General features: G+C 40.6%; 1 pseudogene; it reads right to left on the reverse strand.

Moving 5' to 3' along the window:
• Positions 1-22,015: 22,015 nt before the first annotated feature.
• Positions 22,016-22,405, reverse strand: LOC143661233 (NADH dehydrogenase [ubiquinone] flavoprotein 3, mitochondrial pseudogene; annotated as a pseudogene).
• Positions 22,406-23,163: the final 758 nt, after the last annotated feature.

Here is a 23,163-nt window from a genome sequence, read left to right on the forward strand (position 1 = left end):
AGTTTCGATCAGTATCTATAGTACTATAGGATTTTGTGTCAAGGGTAGACCTGGATCTTGGGTCATGGAAGTTTCCATGGGCTTTTCTCAGGCATGTTATTCCCTGTGCCATTGTGCCCACAAGGGTGAGGAGGAGGGCAAGGCGTTTCCCTTGGATTTGTACTCGGTCCCTGTCACTTGCCTTTTTGTCTGAACTATCCTGTCCATGGACACCCAGGACACACAGTCATTTTCTGGGTGCATTACATGGGCCCAGTCACAGGATAACCAGGTCATGTGTTTTGTTTGTCTCGAGCTGGAAGGCACTGTGTTTAGTGTCTACCTGATCCTCTTGGGCTGGTGCTCTTCCTTTTTCATGCCTCCACCCCTGAAGGTAGGCTGAGATATTTCCATTGTATCAAAAACCACTGAATAGGGGGTGCAAGGGTAGTTCAGTGGTAGAATTCTCACCTGCTATGCAGGAGACCCAGGTTCGATTGCCGACCGTCCACTTCCCAAAACAAACAAGCAGAACAAACAAAGAAATAAAATAAAACAAAATTCAATGAATGGTGTTACTATAATGGGATACTCACATGGAAAAAGAATGAAATGTGACCCCCACCCTACAGCATACAGAAAATAAAAAATAAAAAAAAAACCCAAAAACTGAATATATAGAGACCTTTTCCACTCTTCAATTTTAGGAATAAATTGATCTCCTGGAACTCACTTGCACTTTCATTCTCTAGAAAATTCTCAGCTAATTTTACCACTATTTTGGACTCATAATCTCCAGTCTAACCCAAGAGTTGTCTGATGGAAGGGCCCATAAATACTTATGCATCTTAAAATTTCTTTTTTATTGTAACGACATATATACACCATAAAATTTGCCAATTTAAGCATGCTTAAATTTACAATTCAGTGATTTAATTGCATCCACATTGTTGTGCTGCCGTTACTACCATCCATTACCAAAAGTTTTTCATTACCCAGAACAGAAACTACGTATCCATCAAGCAATAACTCTCCATTTCCCCCTTTCCCTAGTGCCTGGTAACCTCTAATCCACATTTTGTCTCCGTGAATTTGCTCATTCTAGATATGTCATGTAAGTAGACTCATACAATATTTGCCCTTTTGTGTCTGGCTTATTTCACTTAGCATGAATTTTTCAAGGCTCATCCATGTTGTAGCACGTATCGGTACTTCATTCTATTTTTTGACTGAATAATAGTCTATGTTTTGTTTATCCATTCCCCTGCGATTGGATTGGTTCCACCTTTTGGCTATTGTGAATAATGATATTATGAACCTTGGTATACGAGTACCTGTTGGAGCACCCTGCTTAGTATCTTATCTAAGAATCCATTGCCTGATACAAGGTCATGAATATTTCCCCCTATACTTTCTTCTTTTGGCTCTTATATTTAGGCCATTGATTCATGTTGAGTTAATTTTGTATCTGGTGTGAAGAAGAGATTCGCTATCACTCTTTTGCAGGTGGAGATCTAGGTTTCTCAGAACCATTTGTTGAAGAGACAATTCTTTCTTCCTTCTGTGGCCTTGGTACCATTGTCCAAATTACTGATAACTTTTCAATCATTTTCTTTCCCATCTTCTAGGAAACCCATCTCCTTTTGCCTCTTCCTGCCCATTTTACTGTTTTGGCCACTTTGTTGAACCATATAAAGTTGCCATTTTTGAAGGTCAAAATGGCAGCATATTAAAAATTTTGTGTGGTTGCAATATCCTCTAAGGCTTCTTTCCAAACTCACATTCTCAATATCACAAGCACACACACACACGCACATACCAGGCTCTCTTCCTGAAGACTATTTCTGGGAAGTTAAATAAAAAATTCCATCAAAATATTTTGAACTTCTGTATCCTAATTATGGTTTAATTCTTTTGCCCATACCCTCCCCAGCCAAGTGACATGAATCCTCAAATCCAGATGCGGTGCTTTAGTGACCCATGGGGATCACGGAGATCACAATGTGGAATAATTCTATTTCTTTATTTAGAGATATAGATACATGAGAAAGGAAGAAAAAAAAACAGGCATGTTGGATTTTGGAATCAAAATCCATAGTCAGCTGGTAAAACAAATAAAATAATTCTTCTCTTATATAATGAACATGCTTTTAATAGAAATAACTTTTGCATAAAAAAAACATGTAGTAACAATCGCATGAAGAATACATAGGAAATAATTGATGTAAATGGATTATTCAGGATCCCAGGAGGGAACCCAAAGGCAGTGTCATTCCTTATTGCTCCAGTACGGGAAGATAGGAGCGTATGAACGCTCTTGCCAGGGTCAGTTTATGCGCCAGAACAACACTGAGAATAGCCACTGGCTCCTATCCTGGGGAGGTACTTTTCTCATCAGTTCTGTCCTCTTGAGTGTTCTGTAATGGAAACAGGAGGGGAGGATGTGGTATCTGGGAACACAGTGAAAATAGTTTTTGAGTTTGGAAAGTAGGAAGAGTACTGGACTTGTGAGCTGTTCAGCTTTGCCACACACTAGCTGGGAGGACCTGGGTGTGTCTTTTCACCTCTCAGAGTCTTCATCTGAAAGTTTTGTTATTAATACTGTTGTTAACAGGCTGTCATAATATTAAGATGAGCTAATATGGTAGGCATTTGGTCTGGTGCCTGATACATAGTAAATAGATCCTTAGAGACATATTAAATAAAAATTCACTCTAACCAACACCTGTCCTACCCCTTGAAGCAGCAAAAATACTGGGAATTTTTAAGTTCCATTGGCTGGTAAATGAAGGACATTTTCATGGTATAGGGATTCTGTTACTTATTGGAATATATCACAAAATGTCATCTCCATATTCTTAGAGTTAGAGGGAATTAGGGAAGATTGTGAAGACTCTGAGGACTCAGAATTAAAACTAAAGAACAGGGAAAATGGAAAGGCCATGGTGGCTCAGTGGCAGAGTTCTCACCTGCCATATTGGAGACCCGGGTTTGATTCCTGGAGCCTGCCCATGTGAAAAAAAAAATAGGAGGGAAAACAAGATAACTCCCATGAGAAATTTTATCATAGAAATTATAAAATACAGAAGTCACACCACTACATAGGCTCCCATACTCACCAAGTAATAAATACTGAGAAAGTGTGATTCTGGGTTTATATAGTTGGATTGTAAAGTTTAACCCATGAGATACCTGGGATGTGCCCAAAAATGTAATGTCTTTAATTTGCCTGTATAGAATCTGGGTTTCTTCTGCACTCCCACCCACACTTGATGAGACCCAGTTATTTATAAAGGCTTAGTCTGATCCAATATTTTAATCAGTCATTTAGGAAGCATTCAATCTCTCTTCATAAAATGTATGTTTTCAGGGATCCCCCTTCCTCTATGGCTTCTCATTAGGGTGAGAATGGAGAACAGTTTGTGCAGCGACCTCATGGCCCTGCGGGGAGTCAGGGTGTTGGGCTCTCCGGGTGCCCTCTCTGCCCTCTGGTTCCAGGAGGGATTGTCTCGTCCACCTGAATGCTGCATGCTCTGTAGGTGGGTCTTGGTTGTTTCACTTGCAAAGGTGACTTGTGATCTGTTCATTAGGAAGGGCCTGACAAGGTCCCTGGATGCCTTGGCCTTGTCTCAGCTTGGCTGGGGGCCTAGGACTTGAGGAGCCACATAACAGTAACCTCCCTGGGTTTTCTTTTCTTTTCGTATATTCCAGAGCACGTGCTGGGAAAGCTGACCAGAAATATCACTGGATGAAGACGAAAAAAATCCCAAGGAAAGCCTGCTCTCTTTAGCTATAGGACCACAAAAAGAACAGTCTAGCAAAATAAAAGGATGGGAAAAGGTGTATGATGAAATAAAAAGCAGAAGTGGCTATATTCATATCAAATAAGATAGACTTCAGAGCAAAGAAAATTACCAAGGACAAAGACGAACACTATATCATGATGAAAGGATCACTCCGTGAAGAATACATAGTAGTCTGGAATGCGTATCTCTCAAACAACAGTGCTGTAAGATATGTGAAGGAACAGAATGGAGAAATAGGTAAATAAACTATTAGAGTGGAAATGTCATCCCCCTCTCTCCACAGCTGATTTAGCAATTAGATAAAACAAAGCAACACCATCGACCAGCAAATTCCACCTGGCATTTGTAGACTGCCTAACCCAACCACAGCAGAGCACACATTTTAAAAGTGGCCATAGACCATATGCCAAGATAAATCATGTCTTGGTCCATCAAACAGGCCTTTACACATTTAGAAGAATTGAAATCATAAAGAGTATGCTCTTTGACCGCTAGAGACTCTAACTAGAAAACCAGTGTAGAAAGATAATAGGAAAATCTCCAAACATTTGGAAACTAAGCAACACATTTCTAAACAATCCATGAGCTAAAGAGTACGTCTTGAGGGAAATAAATGCCATTTAGAACTTGTTGGTTGATGGTGTTGTTGAGCAAATAATCTAGCTTATAATACAGAATTTATAGACAGATTCTACGAAACAATTTTTAGAACCTTAAGTGTTGAAGAAAAACCTGGTCACCAAGGAAAAAAAGTCATTTATTATGAAAGATCAATCAAAAGTAGGGCTGCCAGAACCTGGATAGCCGCCATTAGCCATGGGCCAATATTAGGCAGCCATGATTGGGTTGTCATTATGTGCTGGGCATCGTTCTTAGTTTTATGCATGTGGTACTCATTTGTGCATATAGGAGTTAGTTTTTATGCATTTAGTACTATATGCATAAAACTATTATTGCTATTTTTATGGCATAAATTATTATTGCTACTTTTAGATAGAGGAAGTCAGCACAGAAAAGGTTAAGTAAGGGATCCCTGCACAAATCTTAAAAACAGAACAACCTCAAACAGTATTTTTTACCACTCTCAAAATGTTTTCAAGATCTTTTTGTACTGGGTGTCTGTGCTGGTTTGAAAGGATGTATGCCCCCTAGAAAAGCCATGTTTTAATCAAAATCCCATTTCATAAAGGTAGAATAATCCCTATTCAGTACTGTATGTTTGAAATTGTAATCAGATCATCTCCCTGGATGATGTGATTTAGTCAAGAGTGGTTGTTAAGCTGGATTAGGTGACGACAGGTCTCCACCCATCTGGGTGGGTCTTGATTGGTTTACTGGAGTCCTATAAAAGAGGAAACATTTTGGAGAATGGAAGATTCAGAGAGAGCAGAGAAGAATGACATAGCCATGAGAGCAGAGAGCCCACAAGCCAGAAACCTTTGGAGATGAAAAAGGAAAACGCCTCCTGGGGAGCTTCATGAAACAGGAAGCCAGTAGAGAAAGCTAGCAGATGACGCCGTGTTTGCCATGTGCCCTTCCAGATGAGAGAGAAGCCCTGAATATCATCGACCTTCTTGAACCGAGGTATCTTTCCCTGGATGCCTTTGATTGGACATTTCTGTTGAATTGTTTTAATTGGACATTTTCTTGGCCTTAGAAGTGTAAACTAGCAACTCATTAAATTCCCCCTTTTTAAAAGCCATTCCGTTTCTGGTATATTGCATTCCGGCAGCTAGCAAACAAGAACAGTGCCTCAGTTTATCAGGCCAGCTATAACAAATACCATAGACTGGTTGACTGTAGCAACAGGAATTTATTATCTCACAGTTCTCACTAGAAGTCCACGATTAAGGTTGTGGCAGATCATTCTTCCTCCAGAGTTTGTAGCATTTTGGTGGTGACTTCAGAGTCTGTGTCATGGTGGTGGCTTCCTGTCAATCCACAGCCCACTCTCTGCCTCCATCACGAGGCCTTCTGCTTTCCATCTCCTACTGATCCTGCGTCCAAATTTTCTCTGCTTATAAGGACATTAATCATATTGGATTAGGGCACACCCCGATTCGGTTAGCCTTCACCTTCACTACAATAATTTTTAAAGATCTTCTTTACAAATGAATTCATATTCACAAGAATTAGGATTTGGACATGTCTTTGTGGGGACATGACTCAATCCACAACACTGCACTGTAGCCTCTCTACACTTAGGCGCTCATGATAATTTTCTATTTGTACTTGCTTATTTTGTAATATTTTAATTATACTATAATTTGGGATTTTCTTGCACCATTACACTGGTTTCTTCAAATACCCTTGTTTCTCCACATTAATTGACTCTACCTTATGATTGCATAGTTTTAATATTGTTATGGAGTCTGACATTATACTTATTTCAGCTGAAAATTTTATGTCCACATTTATCACTCACATTGTGAATATTGATATATGTACTGCCAAAGTCACAAAAGTCATGCTCACTCCTCTTTCCCGACACTGGCTCCTGAGAATTAGCCTTCCCACCAATAGAGTATTTTCTGTCAGCTCCTCTATTCTCTATAGAATAACCTTTTAGAATTTCTTCTAGGTATTTTCTTCTTCTTGTCAAATTTAAATTTAAATTTTGCTTGAGCCGCTTGGTGAGTTTCCTGACAAAAGCGTCTTACGGGATTTCCTTACACTGAATTAGGGCTTGGAGATGGAAAGCAGAACAATGAGTAAAAACCACAGTGATACAGATATTTTGTCTGAAAAGTGCCAAATCAAAACCATAGATTTTTATTTTATTTGACTGTTGAAGCCATCTTAGAGCACAGAAACTGAGCAAATTAAAAAACTCAGATCATGAGAATGTGGCACCTGCCCTAAGAAAGTAAAAGCAATGCAAACTATTCTCCCTCCAGTGCATTCAAGGAAGAGTTGCCCTTCTGAGAGATGGTTTCTTGCTGAGTCCTATTTTGCTTCGTGTGCATTTAGCCTTTACCATAATTCTGGAATAAAATAACTTCAGTCCTGCATTCAAAAGGAAATGGAAATTCTCAGATGTTTTTATCTTCACATAAGCTTGAGAAAGAAGGATTTTAAAGAACTCCCCCCAAAAGAAGAGTGCATCTTTTTTTTTTTTGTACACGTGACATATGAACATTTCTATAATGATAGGATTTATGTCAGCATCTGGAACCTTCATGCCTGTTCATCAGTGACTCCGATGCAGTGGGTGGGAGTGCTGTGAGTGTGACACTGGGGAGACAAGGACCAAAGAGAGGTGTGGGTAAAGCAAAAGTAAATTCAGATCGCGGTGCAAGGGTGGTTCAGTGGTAGAATTCTCGCCTGCCATCCAGGAGACCTGGGTTCGATTCCTGGCCCATGCACTTCCTAAAAAGCAAACAAATAAACAAACAGAAATTCAACAAATGGTGCTGCAATAACGGGATACCCACATGGAAAAAGAGTGAAATGTGACCCCATCATAGAGCATACCAAAAAAAAAAAAAAAGAGGAAATGCAGATCTTTTGTGCTTTCCATGGGAGAGTGGTGATGATGTGGAGGTGTTTTGTAACACTAGGAAAATTTCTCAGTATCGACACTGTGCACAGATGTTGGAGAACAAAGTAAGGGCCAAGCTAAAAGTTTAACTTCGCTTCATAAAAATTATGTGAATTCTATTTACATAAACTCTTTTCCTCATGTCTCTATTTCATGTAGGAGAGTAATAAGTATGTAGCACTATATGCATATCAATGCAATGTTTTGTAATTTTATCTGACTGCATTAGTAAACTCCATATTGGGGGACCATGTGTTTTAGATTTTCTGAGCCTAAAACTGGGTAGGAAAATTCATCCCAGTTGTCTCAATAAATTATAAAATTTCTCACTGATGAAATTCTATAACTGGAAAAGGGTTTGAAGTGGTCTAGAAAACCTTACGTTACCCCTAACACTGCTGAATTATGGGGCTGGTTACCATGCTGAATCCTGGCATCAAGAGGGGAAGGAAAAGGGTAAGGGAAGATCATTTTTTGTTTCCCGCTTTGTGCAAGACTGACCCTAAATAACATTTGCAAAGTAGGGACTGTTTAGAGTATGTTTTTGGCATCTGAAGTAGATTCCGTAAGTCCGGCACATCGCCTTTGCTAAGTATACTACTAGTAAAGCACTAATTTACTATTAGTTACTAGCTAAAACTACTAGTAGCTACTAGATGTGCTGCCCCCTTCCCTTGTCCTTGGTCAATGGAAACTGCCTTGCCCTCAAGCTCCTGGGGGATTTTTTCCTCCCCCTGAGGGCAGCCATAAGCCAGTGAGAGACTGACACTGGGTACAGAAGTGTGGGCCTCTCACCACCAGAAGTGAGAATTCTGTGATGTCATATATAACCCGAAGCTCTCCTTGTGATCAGGCTTTGAGTAAGAGCCAGCAGAACACATACCTTTCCTGAGCAAATTCCCCTGCCCCCACAGGCTCCGCTCACTTGGGAGCTCTCTCTCCACCACTTTGCATGAGAATCCCCACCTCAGCTCTGTTTCTAGGAACCTGGGCCTATATAGCCTCTTGTCCATTCTACATCTTTTACCCACAACCTGGTTCCCTCTTCCACCACACTTCTATTTAGCTGGATTTTTTTTATTTAACTTTTTAAAAAAATAATTAAATAAAAAAAAGAAATTAACACAACATTTAGAAATCATTCCATTCTACATATGCAATCAGTAATTCTTAATATCATCACATAGATGTATGATCATCATTTCTTAGTATATTTGCATCGATTTAGGAAAAGAACTAGCAAAACAACAGAAAAAGATAAAGAATGTTAATATATAGAAAAAAAAAATAATAATAATAAATAAAAAATAAATATATAAAAAAGGAAAAAGAAAAAAAACCAAAAGACACAAACAAACAAACAAAAACTATAGCTCAGATGCAGCTTCATTTAGTGTTTTAACATAATTACATTACAATTAGGTATTATTGTGCTGTCCATTTTTGAGTTTTTGTATCTAGTCCTGTTGCACAGTCTGTATCCCTTCAGCTCCAATTACCCATTATCTTACCCTGTTTCTAACTCCTGCTGGTTTCTGTTGCCAATGACATATTCCAAGTTTATTCTCGAATGTCGGTTCACATCAGTGGGACCATACAGTATTTGTCCTTTAGTTTTTGGCTAGACTCACTCAGCATAATGTTCTCTAGATCCATCCATGTTATTACATGCTTCATAAGTTTATTCTGTCTTAAAGCTGCATAATATTCCATCGTATGTATATACCACAGTTTGTTTAGCCACTCATCTGTTGATGGACATTTTGGCTGTTTCCATCTCTTTGCAATTGTAAATAATGCTGCTATAAACATTGGTGTGCAAATGTCCGTTTGTGTCTTTGCCCTTAAGTCCTTTGAGTAGATACCTAGCAATGGTATTGCTGGGTCGTATGGCAATACTATATTCAGCTTTTTGAAGAACTGCCAAATTGTCTTCCACAGTGGTTGCACCATTTGACATTCCCACCAACAGTGGATAAGTGTGCCTCTTTCTCCGCATCCTCTCCAGCACTTGTCATTTTCTGTTTTGTTGATAATGGCCATTCTGGTGGGTGTGAGATATCTCATTGTGGTTTTGATTTGCCTTTCTCTAATGGCCAGGGACATTGAGCATCTCTTCATGTGCCTTTTGGCCATTTGTATTTCCTCTTCTGAGAGGTGTCTGTTCAAGTCTTTTTCCCATTTTGTAATTGGGTTGGCTGTCTTTTTGTTGTTGAGTTGAACCATCTCTTTATAAATTCTGGATACTAGACCTTTATCTGATATGTCGTTTCCAAATATTGTCTCCCATTGTGTAGGCTGTCTTTCTACTTTCTTGATGAAGTTCTTTGATGCACAAAAGTGTTTAATTTTGAGGAGCTCCCATTTATTTATTTCCTTCTTCAGTGCGCTTGCTTTAGGTTTAAGGTCCATAAAACCGCCTCCAATTGTAAGTTTCATAAGATATCTCCCTACATTTTCCTCTAACTGTTTTATGGTCTTAGACCTAATGTTTAGATCTTTGATCCATTTTGAGTTAACTTTTGTATAGGGTGTGAGATATGGGTCCTCTTTCATTCTTTTGCATATGGATATCCAGTTCTCTAGGCACCATTTATTGAAGAGACTGTTCTGTCCCAGGTGACTTGGCTTGACTGCCTTATCAAAGATCAAATGTCCATAGATGAGAGGGTCTATATCTGAGCACTCTATTCGATTCCATTGGTCGATATATCTATCTTTATGCCAATACCATGCTGTCTTGACCACTGTGGCTTCATAATATGCCTTAAAGTCCGGCAGCGTGAGACCTCCAGCTTCATTTTTTTTCCTCAAGATACTTTTAGCAATTCAGGGCACCCTGCCCTTCCAGATAAATTTGCTTATTGGTTTTTCTATTTCTGAAAAACAGGTTGTTGGGATTTTGATTGGTATTGCATTGAATCTGTAAATCAGTTTAGGTAGGATTGACATCTTAACTATATTTAGTCTTCCAATGCATGAACACGGTATGGCCTTCCATCTATTTAGGTCTTCCGTGATTTCTTTTAACAGTTTTTTTGTAGTTTTCTTTGTATAGATTTTTTGTCTCTTTAGTTAAATTTATTCCTAGGTATTTTATTCTTTTAGTTGCAATTGTAAATGGAATTCGTTTCTTGATTTCCCCCTCAGCTTGTTCATTGCTCGTGTATAGAAATGCTGCAGATTTTTGAATGTTGATCTTGTAACATGCTACTTTGCTGTACTCATTTATTAGCTCTAGTAGTTTTGTTGTGGATTTTTCCAGGTTTTCGACATATAGTATCATATCATCTGCAAACAGTGATAGTTTTACTTCTTCCTTTCCAATTTTGATGCCTTGTATTTCTTTTTCTTGTCTAATTGCTCTGGCTAGAACCTCCAACACGATGTTGAATAATAGTGGTGATAATGGACATCCTTGTCTTGTTCCTGATCTTAAGGGGAAAGTTTTCAATTTTTCCCCATTGAGGATGATATTAGCTGTGGGTTTTTCATATATTCCCTCTATCATTTTAAGGAAGTTCCCTTGTATTCCTATCTTTTGAAGTGTTTTCAACAGGAAAGGATGTTGAATTTTGTCAAATGCCTTCTCTGCATCAATTGAGATGATCATGTGATTTTTCTGCTTTGATTTGTTGATATGGTGTATTACATTAATTGATTTTCTTATGTTGAACCATCCTTGCATACCTGGGATGAATCCTACTTGGTCATGATGTATAATTCTTTTAATGTGTTGTTGGATTCGATTTGCTAGAATTTTGTTGAGGATTTTTGCATCTATATACATTAGAGAGATTGGTCTGTAGTTTTCTTTTTTTGTAATATCTTTGCCTGGTTTTGGTATGAGGATGATGTTGGCTTCATAGAATGAATTAGGTAGCTTTCCCTACACTAGGATTTTTTTGAAGAGTTTGAGGAGAGTTGGTACTAATTCTTTCTGGAATGTTTGGTAGAATTCACATGTGAAGCCATCTGGTCCTGGACTTTTCTTTTTAGGAAGCTTTTGAATGACTGATTCAATTTCTTTACTTGTGATTGGTTTGTTGAGGTCATCTATTTCTTCTTGAGTCAAAGTTGGTTGTTCATGCCTTTCCAGGAACCCGTCCATTTCATCTAAATTGTTGTATTTATTAGCATAAACTTGTTCATAGTATCCTGTTATTACCTCCTTTATTTCTGTGAGGTCTGTAGTTATGTCTCCTCTTCCATTTCTGATCTTATTTATTTGCATCCTCTCTGTTCTTCTTTTTGTCAATCTTGCTAAGGGCCCATCAATCTTATTGATTTTCTCATAGAACCAACTTCTGGTCTTATTGATTTTCTCTATTGTTTTCATGTTTTCAATTTCATTTATTTCTGGTCTAATCTTTGTTATTTCTTTCCTTTTGCTTGCTTTGGGGTTATTTTGCTGTTCTTTCTAAGTTCTTCCAAGTGGACAGTTAATTCCTGAATTTTTGCCTTTTCTTCTTTTCTGATATAGGCATTTAGGGCAATAAATTTCCCTCTTAGCACTGCCTTTGCTGCATCCCATAGGTTTTGATATGTTGTGTTTTCGTTTTCATTCGCCTCGAGATATTTACTAATTTCTCTTGCAATTTCTTCCTTGACCCACTCGTTGTTTAAGAGTGTGTTGTTGAGCCTCCATATATTTGTGAATTTTCTGGCACTCTGCCTATTATTAATTTCCAACTTCATTCCTTTATGATCCGAGAAAGTGTTGTGTATGATTTCAGTCTTTTTAAATTTGTTAAGACTTGCTTTGTGACCCAGCATATGGTCTATCTTTGAGAATGATCCATGAGCACTTGAGAAAAAGGTGTGTCCTGCTGTTGTGGGGTGTAATGTCCTATAAATGTCTGTTAAGTCTAGCTCATTTATTGTAATATTCAGATTCTCTATTTCTTTATTGATCCTCTGTCTAGATGCTCTGTCCATTGATGAGAGTGGTGAATTGAAATCTCCAACTATTATGGTATGTGTGTCTATTTCCCTTTTCAGTGTTTGCAGTGTATTCCTCACGTATTTTGGGGCATTCTGGTTCAGTGCATAAATATTTATGATTGTTATGTCTTCTTGTTGAATTGTTCCTTTTGTTAGTAGATAGTGTCCTTCTTTGTCTCTTTTAACTGTTTTACATTTGAAGTCTAATTTGTTGGATATTAGTATAGCCACTCCTGCTCTTTTCTGGTTGTTATTTGCATGAAATATCTTTTCCCAACCTTTCACTTTCAACCTATGTTTGTCTTTGGGTCTAAGATGTGTTTCCTGTAGACAGCATATAGAAGGATCCTGTTTTTAATCCATTCTGCCAGTCTATGTCTTTTGATTGGGGAATTCAGTCCATTAACATTTAGTGTTATTACTGTTTGGATAATATTTTCCTCTAGCATTTTACCTTTTTTATTATATATATATCATATCTGATTTTCCTTCTTTCTACACTCTTCTCCATACCTCTCTCTTCTGTCTTTTCGTATCTGATTCTAGTGCTCCCTTTAGTATTTCTTGCAGAGCTAGTCTCTTGGTCACAAATTCTCTCAGTGACTTTTTGTCTGAAAATGTTTTAATTTCTCCCTCATATTTGAAGGATAATTTTGCTGGATATAGAAGTCTTGGTTGGCAGTTTTTCTCTTTTAGTAATTAGATATATCATCCCACTGTCTTCTAGCTTCCATGGTTTCTGCTGAGAAATCTACACATAGTGTTATTGGGTTTCCCTTGTATGTGATGGATTGTTTTTCTCTTGCTGCTTTCAAGATCCTCTCTTTCTCTTTGACCTCTGACATTCTAATTAGTAATTGTCTTGGAGAACGCCTATTTGGGTCTATTCTCTTTGGGGTGCGCTGCACTTCTTAGATCTGTAATTTTAGGTCTTTCATAAGAGTAGGGAAATTTTCAGTGATAATTTCTTCCATTAGTTTTTCTCCTCCTTTTCCCTTCTCTTCTCCTTCTGGGACACCCACAACACGTATATTTGTGCGCTTCATATTGTCATTCAGTTCCCTGATCCCCTGCTCAAATTTTTCCATTCTTTTCCCTATAGTTTCTGTTTCTTTTTGGAATTCAGATGTTCCATCCTCCAGTTCACTAATTCTAGCTTCTGTCTCTTTAAATCTACCATTGTAGGTATCCATTGTTTTTTCCATCTTTTCTAATTTGTCCTTCACTCCCATAAATTCTGTGATTTGTTTGTTCAGATTTTCTATTTCTTCTTTTTGTTCAGCCCATGTCTTCTTCATGTCCTCCCTCAATTTATTGATTTGGTTTTTGAAGAGTTTTTCCATTTCTGTTCGTATATTCAGCATTAGTTGTCTCAGCTCCTGTATCTCATTTGAACTATTGGTTTATTCCTTTGACTGGGCCATATCTTCAATTTTCCGAGCGTGATCCATTCTCTTCTGCTGGCATCTAGGCATGTAAGCAGATTTCCCTGGGTGTGGGACCCAGCAGGTTGAAAGATTTTTCTGTGAAATCTTTGGGTTCTGTTTTTCTTATCCTGCCCAGTAGGTGGCGCTCGTGACACTCGTCTGTCTGCGGGTCCCACTAGTAAAATATGCTGTGGCTCCTTTAACTTTGGAAAACTCTCACTGTGGGGGACGGTCGCCAGCCAAAGCGGCTTGGGGTAGTGCCGATCCGAATCTCCCAGCCGGACTGGGAATCCGCGCGTGGGGAGGGTTGCCGGCCTCCACGGCTTGGGGGAGTGCCTGTCCACATTTCCCAGCCAGTCCGGGGCATCAAGCGTGTTGGGGGGGCGCCGGCCTCCGCAGCTTGGGGGAGCACCTGTCCAAATTTCCCAGCCGGCCCAGGGCGCCATGCGTGGTGGGGAGGCGCTGGCCGCTGCAGCTTGGGGGAATGCCTATCCACCATTCCCAGCCGGACTGGGAAGCCATGTGTTTGGAAGGGAACCTGGTCGCCGGTCTCCGCGGCTTGGGGGATCTCTGATCCAATTCTCCCAGATGGTCCGGGGGGCCCCACATGTGGGGGGGCACCAGCCGCCATGGCTTGAGGGGATCGCCTGTCCAGTTCTCCCAGCCTGCCCGGGAAGGAGGGAGGGAGGGACTCCGGGCGCCTGCTACCCCGGCCCAGGGAAGCGCGCACCCCACAGTGATCTCACTGCAGCAGGTTTCCCAGCCAGTCAGCCATTCCAGAATTGGGTACGCTGTCTTCTTGGTCTCTGTTGTGGCTCCAAGAGCTGTTCTGTACCGTTTCTACTTCCCTAGTAGCTGTTCTGGAGGAGGAACTTAGACCCGCATGTCTTACTAAGCCACCATCTACTCCGGAAGTCCTATTATTATTTTTTACATGGGCAGGCACCGGGAACCAAATCCAGGTGTCTGGCATGGTAGGTGAGAACTCTGCTTGCTGAACCATTGTGGCCCGCCCTCTCGCCTATTTTCGAAGGACAGTTATGCCTACTGTTAATGAACTATCTTAGTGTCTGTTTATCTGTGTCTTAAACTCCCCTTCATTCCTGATGCACAGTTTTGCCAACTAGAGAATTCTTGGATGACAAGTTCTCTCTTTTAGGGTGTTATATATACCATACCACTGCATTCTCACCTCTATGGTTTCTCATGAGAAAACAAAGCAGTCTTACTGGGCATCCATATACATGATTTTCATGGTTAGGCACATGTGTCAACTTGGCCAAGTTGTGGTACCTGCTTATCTGATTGGGCAAGTGCTGGACTGTCTGTTGCAATGAGGACATCTCATAGGATTAGGTCATGATCACATCAGCTGCATTCACAGCTGATTCCATTTGTAATCCACCAAAGCGGAGTGTCTTCTACAATCAGTGATGCTAATCTAATCATGAGAAGCCTTTTAAGGAGAACTCAGAGGAGACAGGTTCCATTCCTGCTTCGGCTGGTGAGCCTCTCCTGTGGAGATCACCCAGACCCTCCATCGGAGTCATCAGCGTCACACCCTGCCCTGTGGATTTTGGACTCTGCATTCCTGCAGTCATGTAAGACACTTTGATAAATTTTATATTTGCAAGTGTTCCCTGTTGATTCTGTTTCTCTAGAGAACCCTAACTAATACATCTTGGTACCAGGAGTGGTTCTTAAGAAACAGATTCTTAAAAATGGGTTTTTATGAATGGTTTTCTACTCTGACTGAACTTGGAGACACTGAGGACTCTGATTCCTGTAATCAGAATGACACTCCCAATCCATGGAGTGAGTTGGCAAAGGAGATAGTCAAAATATCATCATTCGATTCTCCTAATGCTTTGCTTGTACGAAGCCAGACTCTGGGGGATAATGTTTTTGACACCTTTACAGAGTTTTGTAGAAATAAGAGTTATAGAGATGTTGGTTGGTTGTTGTTAGTTACATTGGCCACGTTAAGGGGTGGAAGGGAGAGACTTAAGGCTTCAAATGAGAAGCTTAAGCACTGTCTGAAAGATGTAGACGTTTCTATGAGTATCCTGAAGGAAAATCTTATTTCCTGTAGCTGTAGACTTGAGATCTCTGAAAATCAGACTCAGAATCTTATTGTTAGAGTAGCAACTTTACAACGTAAACTGAAATCTCAGTCTTGCATGGTGTCGGCCGTTAACGTGAGGGCATTGATTGGAAAGGAGTGGGACCCTGAAAAATGGGATGGTGACATATGATGTTGGGGGCTAGGTTGAAACCCTAGGCCATGCTGAGTCTTCTCTAGATAACCCTGTAATAGTTGTCCTGAGGACATAGTCACCCCACCTCCAGCCTGCCTTGAGGAATTGGCCACCCAACCTCCTCCTGAAGGGATTAGCCCTAGAGTGATTAATCCTGTTTCACCAGAAGAAACTGCAAATGAAGGCCCTGAAGCAAATGGCTTGGAAGATATTTCTAATTCTTTTCATGACCCACCCCCACCACCCCTCATTTCTTCCAGACCTATAACTAGACTAAAGTCCCAACAGGCCCCTAAAGGTGAGGTACAAAGTATCACACATGAGGAGGTATGTTATACTTCAAAAGAACTGTGTGAATTTTCCAATTTATATAGACTGAAATCCAGGCAATATGTGTGGCAATGGATTTTAAGAGTGTGGGTTAGTGGTGAAAGGAATATAAGGCTGGATCAGGCTGAATTTATTGATATGGGCCCACTAAGCAGAGATTCTGCATTCAATGTTATACCTCGAGCAGTTAGAAAAGGTGTTAACAGTTTATTTGGATGGTTGATTAAAACACGGATCAAAAGGTGGCCAACATTACCTGAGGTTGAAATGCAAGAACTGGCCTGGTATAATGTAGATGAGGGGATCCATAGGCTTAGAGAGACTGGAATGTTAGAGTGGACTTATCAGGCGAAGCCTGCTCTTATACCCAAGAATGTCCGGAGGATGCACCTTTTACCAGAACAGTGAGAAATAAATTTGTGAGACTAGCACCATCATCCTTAAAGAGCTCTGTGTTTGTACTTCTCTGTAGGTCAGATATTACTGTAGGAACTGCTGTCACTGAGCTCGAATCATTAACCACAATGGGGATGACAGGGTCCTGAGCTGGCAGAAGCCAGGTGGCAGCACTTAATCGCCAAAGACAGGGTAGACGTGGCTATTATAAAAGACAGCAAACTCAAAGCAGGCGTCAAAATTATATGACATGCAGAGATTTGTGGCAATACAATACAATAGAAGGGCAGCCTACTAAATTCTTCCTTGAACTGTATAAACAAAAGAGTTCTAGGTCAAGTGAACAGAAGTCTAACCTGAATTACAAAAACACAGAGTCATGGCCCCTTAATCAGTTTCCAGACTTGAAACAGTTTACAGACCCAGAGGCCCTTTAATGGAGGGGAGGCCAGGTCCCTTTGGGGGATAAACTTGTTATACTGCCACAAATTTATACTGTTAAGCATCCTCCAAGCCCTCCCCAAGAAGACCGATGGCCTTTTACCATGGTAACTGTGCATTGGGGAAAAGGAAATGATCAGATATTTCGGGGATTATTAGACACTGGTTAACAAGTGACATCAATTCCAGGGGACCAAACACGTCACTCTGGACCACCAGTCAGAGTGGGGGCTTATGGAGGCCAGGTGGTCATTGGAGTTTTAGCTCAGGTCTGTCTCACAGTAGGTCCAGTGGGCCCCTGGACCCATCTTGTAGTTATTTCCCCAGTTCTGGAATGTATAATTGGCATAGACATACTGAGCAACTGGCAGAATCCCCACACTGGCTCTCTAACTCATGCAGTGACGGCTATTATGGTGGGAAAGGCCAAGTGGAAGCCACTAGAACTGCCCCTACCAAGCAAAATAGTAACTCAGAAGCAATACCGTATTCATGGAGGGATTGCAGAGATTACTGCCACTCTTAAGGTCTTGAAAGATGCAGAGGTGGTGATTCCCACCACATCCCCATTCAACTCTCCTATTTGGCCTGTGCAGAAAACAGATGGGTCTTGGAGAATGACAGTGGATTATCTTAAACTCAATGAGGTGGTAACTCCAATTGCAGCTGCTGTTCCAGATGTGGTATCATTGCTTGAGCAAATCAATACATCCCCTGGTACCTGGTATGCAGCTATTGATCTGGCAAATGCTTTTTTCTCAATAGCTATTAGTAAGGACCACCAGAAACAGTTTGCTTTCAGCTGGCAAGGTCAGCAATATACTTTCACTGTCCTATCTCAGGGGTATATCAACTCTCCAGCCCTATGTCATAATCTTGTTCGCAGAGACCTTGATCATTTCTCCCTCCCACAAGACATCACACTGGTCCAGTATATTGATGATATCATGTTGATTGGACCTAATGAGCAAGAAGTAGCAACTACTCTAGATTTACTGGTAAGACATCTGCATGTCAGAGGATGGGAGATAAATCCAACAAAAATACAGGGGTCTTCCACCTCAGAAATTTCTAGGTGTCCAGTGGTGTGGGGCATGTCAAGATATCCCTTCTAAGGTGAAGGATAAGTTGCTGCATCTGGCCCCTCTTACAACCAAAAAAGAGGCACAACGCCTCGTTGGTCTTTTTGGATTTTGGCGACAACATATTCCTCATTTGGGTGTGCTACTCTGGCCCATTTATCGAGTGACCAGAAAAGCTGCTAATTTTGAGTGGGGACCTGAACAAGAGGAGGCTCTGCGACAGGTACAGGCTGCTATACAAGCTTCTCTGTCACTTCAGCTGTATGATCCAGCAGATTCAATGGTGCTGGAAGTGTCAGTGGCAAATAGAGATGCTGTCTCGGGACTTTGGCAGGCCCCTATAGGAGAATCACAATGCAGACCCATAGGATTTTGGAGCAAAGCCTTACAATCTGCTGCAGATAACTACTCTCCTTTTGAGAAACAGCTTTTGGCCTGCTACTGGGCCTTAGTAGAGACTGAACACTTAACCATGGACCACCAAGTTATCATGAGACCTGAGTTGTCTATCATGAGATGGATGTTGTCTGACCCACCAAGCCATAAAGTTGGGCATGCACATTAGCACTATATTGTGAAATGGAAATGGTATATATGAGATAGAGCCAGAGCAGGTCCTGAAGGCACAAGTAAGTTACATGAAGAAGTGGCACAAATATCCATGGTTTCCACTCCTGCTGCCACATTACTTTCTCTTTCCCAGACCAGAGCTATGGCCTCTTGGGGAGTTCCTTACAGTGAATTGACTGAGAAGAGAAAACTCCGGCTGGGTTTACAGATGGTTCAGCATGATATGCAGGTGTCACCCGAGAGTGGACCGCTGCATCATTACAACCCCTTTCTGGGGTGTCCTTGAAGGACAATGGTGAGGGGAAATCCTCCCAGTGGGCAGAACTTCGAACAGTGTACCTGATTATTCATTTTGCTTGGAAGGAAAACTGGCCAGAGGTGCATTTGTATACTGACTCATGGGCTGTTGCTAATGGTTTGGCTGGATAGTCAGGGACTTGGAAAGACCATAATTGGAAAATTGGTGACAAAGAGGTCTGGGAAAGAAGTATGTGGATAGATCTTTCTGAGTGGGCTAAAAATATGAAGATATTTGTGTCCCATGTAAATGCACACCAGCGGGTGACTTCAGCAGAGGAAGATTTTAATAATCAAGTGGATAAGATGACCTGTTCTGTGGATACCAGTCAGCCCCTTTCTCCAGCAACTCCTGTCATTGCCCAATGGGCTCATGAAAAAAGTGGTCATGGAGGTACAGATGGAGGTTTTGCATGGGCTCAGCAATATGGACTTCCACTCACCAAGGCTGACCTGGCTATAATCACGGCTGAGTGCCCAATCTGCCAACAGCAGACATCTACACTCAGCCCCCGATATGGCACCATTCCCCGAGGTGAGCAGCCAGCTACATGGTGGCAGGTTGATTACATTGGACCACTCCCTTCATGGAATGGGCAGCGATTTGTTCTAACTGGAATAGACACATACTCTGGATATGTGTTTGCTTTCCTTGCATGCAATGCTTCTGCCAAAACTACCATCCATGGGCTTACAGAATGCCTTATCCATCGTCATGGTATTCCACATAGCATTGCTTCGGATCAAGGAACACACTTCACACAAATGAAGTGCGGGAATGGGCGCATACTCATGGAATTCTCTGGTCTTACCATGTTCCCCATCATCCAGAAGCAGCTAGATTGATAGAACGGTGGAATGACCTTTTGAAAACTCAATTACAGTGCCAACTAGGTGGCAATACCTTGAAAGGCTGGGGTAATGTTCTCCAGGAAGCTGTATATGCTCTGAATCAGCATCTGCTCTATGGTGCTGTTTCTCCCATAGCCAGGATCCATGGGTCCAGGAACCAAGGGGTGGAAATGGGTGTGGTGCCATTCACTATTACTCCTAGTGATCCATTAGGAAAATTTTTGCTTCCTGTCCCTGCTACCCTGAGTTCTGCTGGTCTACAGGTTTTAGTTCCAAAACGGGGTGTGCTTTCTCCAGGAGAAACAACAGTGATACCACTGAACTGGAAGTTAAGATTGCCACCTGGCCACTTTGGGCTACTTATGCCTCTGGATCAACACACCAAGAAGGGGATTACATTATTGTCTGGGGTAATTGACCCTGACTATCAGAAGGAAGTAGGACTGCAACTACAGAATGGAGGTAAAGAAGAGTTTTCTTGGAATATAGGAGATCCCTTATGGCGCCTTTTAGTACTACCATGCCCTGTGATTAAAATCAATGGAAAAGTGCAACAACACAATCCAGGTAGGACTACTAATGGCTCTGAAACTTCAGGAATGGAGGTTTGGGTCATCCCACCAGGCAAAGAACCATGGCGAGCTGAAGATCTTGCTGAGGGTAAAGGAAACATGGAATGGGTATTGGAAGAAGGTAGTGATAAATATGAACTTCGATAACGTGATCAGTTACAGAAACGAGGACTGTAATGCTGTTTTGTTCATGTTATACTATTTAAGTTGTAAGATATCAAGTTTAAGAATGAATGTTGCACAACGATTTGGACCCTATTCTGGAGAGATTTAATGTGTTTCCAGTCATATGCAGGACAGTTGAGTATTGTCAGGTAAAAGAAAAAAATGTGTGCTTATTTGTTTTCATTTGGAAATTAAGTATGGTTTAAGGTGATATATGTATAGGTGCCAAGTTGACAAGGGGTGGACTGTCATGGTTAGGCACATGTGTCAACTTGGCCAAGTTGTGGTGCCTGCTTATCTGATAGGGCAAGTGCTGGCCTGTCTGTTGCAATGAGGACATTTCATAGGACTAGGTCATGATCACGTCAGCTGCATCCACAGCTAATTCCAGAGAAGACAGGTTCCATTCCTGTTTTGGCTGGTGAGCCTCTCCTTTGGAGTTCATCCAGACCCTCCATCGGAGTCATCGGCGTCACACCCTGCCCTGTGGATTTTGGACTGTGTTCCTGTGGTCCCGTAAGACACTTTTACAAATTTTTTATTTGCAAGTGTTCCCTGTTGATTCTGTTTCTCTAGAGAACCCTAACTAATACAATGATGAATCACTTTTCTCTTATAGTTAACAGAATTATCTCTTTATCTTTGGCATTTAACATTCCGAATAGTTTATTATTCCTCAGTTTGAATACATTGCATTTCTTGGGCATGGATATCAATGTTTTTCACAAGAGTTGGTAAATTATTGATCTTTATTTCCTTAAATATTTTTTCTGCTAGTTTTCTCTTCTCTTGCCCTTCTGGGACAGTGATGACACACATGTTAGTGCAATGACATATGGGTGTGAATGGGAAGGTTTAGGGTCATTTTATCAATATAAGGAAAGATCATGGATGAAATATGGGACTTACACTGAATCCTCTTGTGGATGATAAGTCTGGTCAATAGTAAAAGTATAAGAATGAACTTCCATGAATTAGTACAAATATAGGATACTACTATAAGCTGTTAATAATAATAGGGTGGTAAATGCATAGAAATATACTTTAAGCAAACTATGGACTGTAGTGAATAGTAGTATGTTAATATTCTTCAAATAAATTCCAAGATTTACATGAAATTGGCTAGGATGAAAGAGAGTAGAATTACATTTCAAAAAATCACTTTTAATCCTCTATTTTATGGATTATTTTCCTAATCATAACTTTAAGGAAAAATTCCTCACATGTGGTGAGGAACATAGATTTCTAAATATATGTTGAATAAATAATATATATTAGTATTATAGTTTACTGTTCACTGCGAAAGTGCAGAGACGCTAACTACGTACACTAAGCCTTGCCACAAGTAGCAGACTTTATTTTGTAGGCAAGAATACAGCAAAGGCGATGCAAGGATCATCTTCAGACTTTGCTCTCAATGTCAAGGTGAGTCCCTGCCCCAAAGATGGCTGCAACAATCTAAATTGTGAGAGATCCAGGTTTAAATCTAGGAAGGTGTACATGTAGTACACATGATGCTGCAGCTCTTGTAGGTGGAGTTGTTGAATGGCTCAGTAGGCGCAGCAGTTTTGCTGGGGTTTTGGTAGACTGCCCTTCTCAGGGTTTGATGAAAGTCCCTTTTCACTCTTTCCTTATTCTGTAGAAAGAAAACAGGTAGAAAGAAGGCCTCGAAGAGCCAGTGGTTCTGGAAGTAGAATCTTCAGCGCCCCAGGTCAACCTCGCTGCAGCAGAATTGGGGGGGCCATGGCCAAAGATGACCTCACCTTTTTGTTTCTACACATTATTTATGTTTCCTGATTTAATGTGAATCTTCTATTGAAAGGAGAAATTGCCTTTGACTGGTATACTGCATTCCGGCAGCTAGCAAACTAGAATATCGCAGAAATTGGGGGTCAATGCATTAGTAGTAATCAACTACATAGGATTGTAGTAAAAATGAAAGGTAAGAAAAAACAGCAGTTTCTCACATTTTAAGGAGACTTAATATTCTATGGAACCTTAGGATGTTATACATCATAAGGGACACCTAAAGTCAACTGAAGTCAAACCACTCTCTTCCACGTATAGATAATTAAAATGGCCCCATGTTTCAACACATGAGTCAATGATTTTCAGAAGTACAGTTATCTTTAATGACTTCAGGAAAGCTTCAGGAAAGTTTTTTCACAAGTTGGGAAAGGTACTGAAAAGAAGCTCATGGAAAAGAAGAGAATTTAATGGTCTTAACCCCTTTGAACTGAGGTACAAGATTAGAGATGGGGCAACAATTTAAGTCCTTCCTTCCTATGTTTCACAAGGCTCAGAAAGAATCTAGCTAGTACAGCAGAGTCCTTTGAAAGTATATGCATCTTCAGTCCTTTGAGTACTGAACTTTCACATTCATGAGGCACTTATTATATAGGTGTGTCTGGAAATGAAAATCTAGATTTGCTACCTGTAATTGTGCATTACACTGATATTAAACAGTCTGTTTTTAATGTTATAACAGTATCAACCATCACAT

The sequence above is a fragment of the Tamandua tetradactyla genome, chromosome 17 (assembly GCF_023851605.1).
Source record: "Tamandua tetradactyla isolate mTamTet1 chromosome 17, mTamTet1.pri, whole genome shotgun sequence".
Classification (NCBI taxonomy): Eukaryota; Metazoa; Chordata; class Mammalia; order Pilosa; family Myrmecophagidae; genus Tamandua; species Tamandua tetradactyla.